The sequence below is a fragment of the Oncorhynchus tshawytscha genome, linkage group LG16 (genome assembly GCF_018296145.1).
Source record: "Oncorhynchus tshawytscha isolate Ot180627B linkage group LG16, Otsh_v2.0, whole genome shotgun sequence".
NCBI lineage: Eukaryota > Metazoa > Chordata > Actinopteri > Salmoniformes > Salmonidae > Oncorhynchus > Oncorhynchus tshawytscha.
Genome location: NC_056444.1, coordinates 86,513,767 through 86,520,776, shown reverse-complemented (window position 1 = coordinate 86,520,776; position 7,010 = coordinate 86,513,767). Strand labels below are relative to the sequence as shown.

Here is a 7,010-nt window from a genome sequence, read left to right as displayed (position 1 = left end):
AGAGAGAGATGTAGAGAGTTAGCCAGAGAAAAGACAGAGACGGATGAAAGTTTAGTGAGGACTGAAAGTAGACATTTGCATCACTAGGATGTACTGTATTAGCATCACTAGGATGTACTGTGTTAGCATCACTAGGATGTACTGTGTTAGCATGACTAGGATGTACTGTGTTAGCATGACTAGGATGTACTGTGTTAGCATGACTAGGATGTACTGTGTTAGCATGACTAGGATGTACTGTGTTAGCATGACTAGGATGTACTGTGTTAGCATCACTAGGATGTACTGTGTTAGCATCACTAGGATGTACTGTGTTAGCATGACTAGGATGTACTGTGTTAGCATGACTAGGATGTACTGTGTTAGCATGACTAGGATGTACTGTGTTAGCATCACTAGGATGTACTGTGTTAGCATGACTAGGATGTACTGTGTTAGCATCACTAGGATGTACTGTGTTAGCATGACTAGGATGTACTGTGTTAGCATGACTAGGATGTACTGTGTTAGCATGACTAGGATGTACTGTGTTAGCATGACTAGGATGTACTGTGTTAGCATGACTAGGATGTACTGTGTTAGCATGACTAGGATGTACTGTGTTGACTAGGATGTACTGTGTTAACATGACTAGGATGTACTGTGTTAGCATGACTAGGATGTACTGTGTTAGCATGACTAGGATGTACTGTGTTAGCATGACTAGGATGTACTGTGTTAGCATGACTAGGATGTACTGTGTTAGCATCACTAGGATGTACTGTGTTAGCATGACTAGGATGTACTGTGTTAGCATCACTAGGATGTACTGTGTTAGCATGACTAGGATGTACTGTGTTAGCATCACTAGGATGTACTGTGTTAGCATCACTAGGATGTACTGTGTTAGCATGACTAGGATGTACTGTGTTAGCATGACTAGGATGTACTGTGTTAGCATGACTAGGATGTACTGTGTTAGCATCACTAGGATGTACTGTGTTAGCATGACTAGGATGTACTGTGTTAGCATCACTAGGATGTACTGTGTTAGCATGACTAGGATCTTCCTATTGTCTTACCGTTGTCATGGTCCCCTGTAGAATCAGACGTGGAGCTGCTCTCAGAGTTCACCGTGTCATCTGTGGAGGAATACACACACACACACACACACACACACACACACAACACACACACACACACACACACACACACACACACACACACACACAAAAGTCAGATTTCAACATAGTCAGATTGCACCAAATAACTTCACACACTGTCCCTTATATCTAAATATCTAAATTTTAACCTGAAATCTGTGCCTTGTGACATTTCCATGCATGTCCCCTATAAGAATCAGTCCACGATTGACATTAGAATTGCTCTGCGTATCTCCGGTAATATTCAGCCCTCAAGCTGTGCTCTCTGTGTACGCACCCCCACATGGGCTGCATCTGAGTACGGCACACACTTCTCTATTTAGTAGTGCACTAAAACCTAGTGGGGTCAAAAGTAGTGCACTAAAACTCAGTGTGGGCAAAAGTAGTGCACTAAAACTCAGTGTGGGCAAAAGTAGTGCACTAAAACTCAGTGTGGCCAAAAGTAGTGCACTAAAACTCAGTGTGGGCAAAAGTAGTGCACTAAAACACAGTGTGGCCAAAAGTAGTGCACTAAAACACAGTCTGGCCAAAAGTAGTGAACTAAAACACAGTCTGGCCAAAAGTAGTGCACTAAAACACAGTCTGGCCAAAAGTGCTGCACTAAATAGGGAATAGGGTGCCATTTCCGAGTGCCCATGGTAGAGTGAGTCAGGTGGTAGTTACATAACTGGTAGCATTGTTCTCTGTCTGTCCACCATGCCTCCATGTGCTTTCCCTGGACATCGTGTGTGTGTGTGTGTGTGTGTGTGTGTGTGTGTGTGTGTGTCAGCCCAGTAATAACGAGACTGTTCCGGACTTCCTCCTCTCCTCTGTAACAATGTCCACCCTCCCTCCCTCCCTCCCTTTCTATCTCCCCCAGTCTGTCTCTGCCTTTCCAGGGTCAATGTTTTTTTTTCCAGGCATGGAAGTGGAACCTGAGTTCCTAAGGAATCTAACAACCACGGTATTAAACACACACACACGCACACACACACACGGTTCCCACAGTGCAACCATGACATCATAATCCTCTGATCCATTCCTAAGTGCTACCTGTGTGTGTGAGTGTGTGTGTGTGTGTGTGTGTGTGTGTGTGTGGCTCTGTGTGTGTGTGGCTCTGTGTGTGTGTGTGTATGTGTGATTATGTGTGTGTGTGTGTGTGTGTGTGTGTGTGTGCTCTGTGTGTGTGGCTCTGTGTGTGTGTGTGTGTGTGTGTGTGTGTGTGTGTGTGTGTGTGTGTGTGTGTGTGTGTGTGTGTGTGATGTGTGTGTGTGTGTGTGTGTGTGATTGTGTGTGTATGATTATGTGTGTGTGTGTGTGTGATTGTGTGTGTATGATTATGTGTGTGTGTGTGTGTGTGTGTGTGTGTGTGTGTGTGTGTGTGTGTGTGTGTGTGTGTGTGTGTGTGTGTGTGTGTTTCCTGACTGGATTCTGGAGACTTGGCATAAGCATATAAAACTACAGTGTAATTACTGGGACAGTGAATCATTTTGTATTGTTTTGCCTTCATACGTCACATGTTTGTATTTGATAATCAAACAAAGACTACGAGGTTGAAGTGCAGACTGTTAGCTGTAATTTGAGGGTATTTTCATGAATATAGGGTGAACCGTTCTTTTTGTACATAGTCGACAAATTCACTTACATGTGTATTAAAGTAGTCAAAGGTTTAGAATGGTGAATAACGTATTGTGTCATTTTGGAGTCCCTTTCACTGTAAACAAGAATACAATATGTTTCTAAACACATCTACATTCAATTTGAATGCTGCCATGGTTACGGATAATCCTGAATGAATCGTGAATAATGAGGAGTGAGAAGGTTACAGAGGGTCAAATATCAAACCCCAAGACATGCTAACCTTTCACCATTACAATAACAGGGGTAGTTAGCATTTTATATCATAGCCCTAAAACATGCTAACCTCTCACCATTACAATAGCAGGCTAAGATTGTATATCATACCCCCAAGACATGCTAACCTCTCACCATTACAATAACAGGGGAGGTTAGCATTTTATATCAAACCCCAAGACATGCTAACCTCTCACCATTACCATAACAGGGAAGGTTAGCATTTTATATCATACCCCAAGACATGCTAACCTCTCACCCTTATAATAACAGAGGAGGTTAGCATTTTATATCATACCCCCAAGACATGCTAACCTCTCACCATTACAATAACAGGCTAGCATTTTATATCATACTTTGAAGACATGCTAACCTCTCACCATTACAATAATAGGGGAGGTTAGCATTTTATATCATACCCCCAAGACATGCTAACCTCTCACCATTACAATAACAGGGGAGGTTAGCATGTTATATCATACCCCCAAGACATGCTAACCTCTCACCATTACAATAACAGGGGAGGGTAGCATTTTATATCATACCCCAAGACATGCTAACCTCTCACCATTACAATAACAGGGAGGTTAGCATCTTATATCATACCCCCAAGACATGCTAACCTCTCACCATTACAATAACAGGGAGGGTAGCATTTTATATCATACCCCAAGACATGCTAACCTCTCACCATTACAATAACAGGGAGGTTAGCATCTTAATCATACCCCAAGTCATGCTAACCTCTCACCATTACAATAACAGGAGAGGTTAGCATTTTATATCATACCCCCAAGTCATGCTAACCTCTCACCATTACAATAACAGGGGAGGTTAGCATCTTAAATCATACCCCCAAGACATGCTAACCTCTCACCATTACAATAATAGGGGAGGTTAGCATTTTATATCATACCCCCAAGACATGCTAACCTCTCACCATTACAATAACAGGGGAGGTTAGCATGTTATATCATACCCCCAAGACATGCTAACCTCTCACCATTACAATAACAGGAGAGGTTAGCATTTTATATCATACCCCCAAGACATGCTAACCTCTCACCATTACAATAACAGGGAGGTTAGCATCTTAAATCATACCCCCAAGACATGCTAACCTCTCACCATTACAATAACAGGGAGGTTAGCATCTTATATCATACCCCCAAGACATGCTAACCTCTCACCATTACAATAACAGGAGAGGTTAGCATTTAACCTGTGTGTATTTCAACCAGTCACAGTAAAAGGTGGTACGTTATTACCCGTGTGACATCCTCTGTGCACAGTCCTCTTGCTGTGCGCCGGGTGCTGATCAGAGTCTACACGGCGTCTCAGGGCACCGCTGAACAGCGCCTTCTTCGGCTTCCTCTGACACACCTCCTCCTACACATCAGAAGATGGGTTTATTTAGTTTATTTTGTCGTCACATTCACCGTTCAATACCATTCTCGTAGCGGTACAAAAACGAGATTGTGCTGTCTCTCAACGGTCTCTCACCCAATGCATCTTACCACCTGTATTCGGGTGTCCTGTGTGAATTTAAGTGTGCTCTCTCTAATTCTCTCTTTCTTTCTCTCTCTCGGAGGACCTGAGCCCTAGGACCATGCCTCAGGACTACCTGACATGATGACTCCTTGCTGTCCCCAGTCCACCTGGCCGTGCTGCTGCTCCAGTTTCAACTGTTCTGCCTTATTATTCGACCATGCTGGTCATTTATGAACATTTGAACATCTTGGCCATGTTCTGTTATAATCTCCACCCGGCACAGCCAGAAGAGGACTGGCCACCCCACATAGCCTGGTTCCTCTCTAGGTATCTTCCTTTTGGCCTTTCTAGGGAGTTTTTCCTAGCAACCGTGCTTCTACACCTGCATTGCTTGCTGTTTGGCGTTTTAGGCTGGGTTTCTGTACAGCACTTTGAGATATCAGCTGATGTACAAAGGGCTATATAAATACATTTGATTTGATCTGAAAAATGATCAGAGGGATAACAGGTTAAATTAGGTTAAATTAGGGGGGGGTTCTGCTTTCTGTGTGGTAATATTCAAATCCTCTTTACCTCTGTCTTTATAATAGTCTTGGGTCCGTGGCGGTAGGATCCGACCCTTCGGCGAACGTTGGGGCGTCTCTCCCCCAGCCTCCAGGGGAAATCACCAGGAAGCTCTCCTGTCAACTCCTGTTATAGACAAATACACCACATTAACAAGATAAATCACCAAGAAGCTCTCCTGTTATAGACAAATACACCACATTAACAAGATAAATCACCAAGAAGCTCTCCTGTTATAGACAAATACACCACATTAACAAGATAAATCACCAGGAAGCTCTCCTGTCAACTCCTGTTATAGGCAGGTCCTGGACAGGACAAACAGACACGGAACATTACCAGAAGTAAACATGACATACTAGTCGTCAGTATTTGGCTGTGAGTACGTGTACCAGAAGCAAACCTGACATACTAGTCGTCAGTATTTGGCTGTGAGTACGTGTACTGACCGCCTCCTGCAGACAGACTCTCCGTAGCTCAGCCAGTCTGCTATTCAGTAGAGTCTCGAGACTGCGTCTTCTCTCCTGTAGTTCTGTCATCCTTTCAACAGCCTCCGGACTGCCACCCAGCAGGTCTACACAACACACAGAAGAAGGAGATGACATGCTAAGTGTTGATCAAACATGGCTATACATTCTTTCACTAAAAACTAAAATTGCTATCGCTAAATTAGGTATATAAAATACATGTTTTATTTCCTCACCAGGTACTGAGATGAGATGACCCTTGACCTCCATGTCAGGTGTGTCCCAGGTGACCTCGCTGCTCTCAGTGCATCCCAACAGATCACTCACCTGCACACACACACACACACACACACACACACACACACACACACACAGAGGAGGAGGAATCAGACATGTCGGGTGTGTTCGCTGCTCTCAGTGCATCCCAACAGATCTCACACACACATACACACACAGAGGGGGGATAGACCAGAGGTAAGGACCAGAGGGACGGACCAGAGGGACGGACCAGAGGGACGGACCAGAGGGACGGACCAGAGGGACGGACCAGAGGGACGGACCAGAGGGACGGACCAGGAGGACGGACCAGAGGGACGGACCAGAGGGACGGACCAGAGGGACGGACCAGCGGGACGGACCAGCGGGACGGACCAGGAGGACGGACCAGAGGGACGGACCAGAGGGACGGACCAGCGGGACCACGGACCAGAGGGACGGACCAGAGGGACGGACCAGGGGGACGGACCAGAGGGACAGAAAGACCAGAGGGACGGACCAGAGGGACGGACTAGAGGGACGGACCAGAGGGACGGACCAGAGGTAAGGACCAGAGGGACGGACCAGAGGGACGGACCAGAGGGACGGACCAGGAGGACGGACCAGAGGGACGGACAGAAAGAGGTAAGGAGAGGGACGGACCAGAGGGACGGACCAGAGGGACGGACCAGAGGGACGGACCAGAGGGACGGACCAGGAGGACGGACCAGAGGGACGGACCAGAGGGACGACAGTACCAGAGGGACGGACCAGCGGGACGGACAGAAAGGACGGACCAGGAGGACGGACCAGAGGGACGGACCAGAGGGACGGACCAGAGGGACGGACCAGCGGGACGGGACCAGAGGGACGGACCAGAGGGGACGGACCAGCGGGACGGACCAGAGGGACGGACCAGAGGGACGGACCAGGAGGACGGACCAGAGGGACGATACAGACCAGGAGGACGGACCAGAGGGACGGACTGATACAGACCTGACGGACCAGAGGTAAGGACCAGACCTGGGACGGACCAGAGGGACGGACCTGAGAGGGACGGTACTGATACAGGGGGACCACTCAGAGTACTGGACGGACCAGACTGATACAGACCTGACGGGGCACCAGAATAGGATACAGACGGACCAGCTGGGACGGACCAGTGGGTACTGGACCAGGGGCACCACTCAGTACTGATACAGACCAGGGGGCAGACGGACCAGGAGGACGGACCAGGGGACGGACCAGAGTACTGGAC

At 47.0% G+C, this 7,010-nt stretch overlaps 1 long non-coding RNA gene across 1 annotated transcript; it reads right to left on the bottom strand.

The window, feature by feature from the left end:
* Window positions 1–1,055: 1,055 nt before the first annotated feature.
* On the bottom strand, window positions 1,056–5,114 carry LOC121839664. The gene is made up of 3 exons (XR_006079176.1): window positions 5,040–5,114; window positions 4,244–4,364; window positions 1,056–1,121 (listed from the first exon to the last, which is right to left on the bottom strand). It is a non-coding gene; the product is annotated as an uncharacterized LOC121839664 (long non-coding RNA).
* Between the last annotated feature and the right edge of the window lie 1,896 nt (window positions 5,115–7,010).